Below are 2,288 nucleotides of genomic sequence, written 5' to 3'. Positions count from 1 at the left end.
GAGGTGAGCTTTTAAAGTATTTCAACTGGTGATTCAAGTTTGACTATTAGCTTCCAGAGAAATGCTCAATTCACTCCTAGCCAACCGAAGTAATACTGCTGGAACTACTATTCACTAGTTATTCGGTTGGGAAATCGTAAAGAAAGGTTTAATTTTAATTATCTAACTTGAAGTAGTGTTTAGAAAACTGAGGTTGAATCGTATTCTCGCTTACGTCTGAACAATAATTTTGCTCGTTACTCGCATTTGATTCTATTCTATTAACATTTAAAGGAAGCTTCAGTGTCATTAAGTGTTCGCGGTTTAAAACAAAAACGAAGTCAGCTATATTCTATTTTATTTTAATATTATCCAGTCGTTACAGCACGTTTTTACACCCCACCTCCCCATAATAAAACTGCTTTCAGAAAAAGTGAAGAATTTTCCATCTTACGATTAAATTATCAATTTATTATACGTAAACACACTAGACTATAATTATTCTCAGTACTCACTAGTCAAAGTCCATGATATCGCGGTTCTTGGCAGAAAATAATTTGGATGGGACAACTTCTTTTCAACTACATAAAAGGCAGCTGATCTAATTGCATCACTGATTTATAGTTGCATGCATGCATCAGAGGGAGCAGACAGACTGAAAGAATTATTAATAATCCTTGAAATATTTAATGTTTCAGTTTAAAAGATATCTTATGACTATCCCACACTGAAAATGAAATTTTCATGGCCAAAAAAGTATGGTTGGGCTAATTCCTTCAGACCATTTATTTAGAAAAAAAGGGAATTAAGAAAATGATTCTTTGTCTCTGGAATTATTCTGAAATTTTAGTTCATGGTTAAGCAAATGTTTTAAATTACTTTTTGCAAGCCAATAAATGTTTGTAACTTTCATCAAGTTTGTCAACTATATTGAAGCCTTGCTTGCCTGTATGAATTCGTTGCACTGTTTTTGTTTATGCTCTTGAAAAAGTATTAGAACATAGTTAGCAGAGTCGCGCAATCAAATTCATTATTCGTGAGCGTGCTCAAAATCCCGATAGTGCACGCTGATAGCGTCAGCAAATCCGACTTCGCCAGAAAAATTTTTTATTCGCGCGAGCGGCCATTGCTAGTGCGGGGAAAAATAATACATTTCGCGACAATAATGGATACGAAGAGAAACTCGGCCTGCTATTCCGAAAACGAAGACAATGTTTCGACCTTTCCCCATGGGCTAGAGTTCTTAAATGAGGCAGAAAAAGAGAAAAACAAAGGAAAAGGAGACTCGGCATCAGCGCCGTCACGATTCGCTTCAACTGATATTGTTGTCCGTTTTTCGCGTCGCATTTGATACACAATTCCACCGGCTATGTTCTAAAACAATTGGTTCATGCTTTCAGCTGTGCACTATCGAGTTATGGAGCACGTGGGAAGTTTGGAGAGCACTCAAGAAGCTAGAGTTTCCCTCGGCTATCGCCTCGGGCAACTCTTACGCTTCTTTCGTGCTCTCCAAACTTCCCGCGTGCTCCATAACTCGATAGTGCACGCTAAAGCATGAACCAATTGTTAAATAGAAAGTTGTTGTTTTTCACAGCTGTGTTCCATCCTGAAAATATGAGACTGACCCTAGATGTGATTACTGGTTTGCATGACTCTTACAACTGTTTTCTGCTTAAAAGTTTACAACTTTTATTTGCCTCTTGCAAATCAGTTTATTCTTTGTAGATACAGTATCCATGGTGAATGTTTGGAAGTTTGCCAAATGGGTTGTACGCACATTTTCTGTACCTCCCTAAAAAGGGGTTTTTTTATGCATAATAAGACATTTTAAAACTGAAATATTGTCACCATGATTGGTTGGAACATTTCAGTTTTTTATTTTACTTTTTGTAAGGCTCTGAAACAGGCACTATTCTGAAATATTCTAAAAAGGTCTTTATAATAATCAGAGATCCTTGCAGATTTAGCTAGACATACAGTGTATTTGGTGACCACTGAACCATTTGTTAACTAGTGCGGTCCTAGAGAAGTTTATTAAGAAATAACGAGGAATTGACTTATTTTTATTTTGATACAATGGAGGTGATTATTACAGTCAATGAGGTAAGAATTCTTGATGATGTTGGAAGGGAGAATCATGAGCAAATGTTGTTTATCTTTTATCAGTTAACTTGATTGCAACCAAACCATTTTAAGTTGTCTGTTAGAACTGCTTCCCTAAGTTCCGAAGTCTACCAAGGATTTACACAAATTTTTCCAAACATTCTGGAGAAAAGTGTAAAGAAATAATGCTTGACAAGGGGTCAGAA

This window comes from Stylophora pistillata, chromosome 12, assembly GCF_964205215.1.
Source record: "Stylophora pistillata chromosome 12, jaStyPist1.2, whole genome shotgun sequence".
NCBI classification, from domain to species: Eukaryota; Metazoa; Cnidaria; class Anthozoa; order Scleractinia; family Pocilloporidae; genus Stylophora; species Stylophora pistillata.
Note: the sequence above shows the minus strand (reverse complement) of the source record.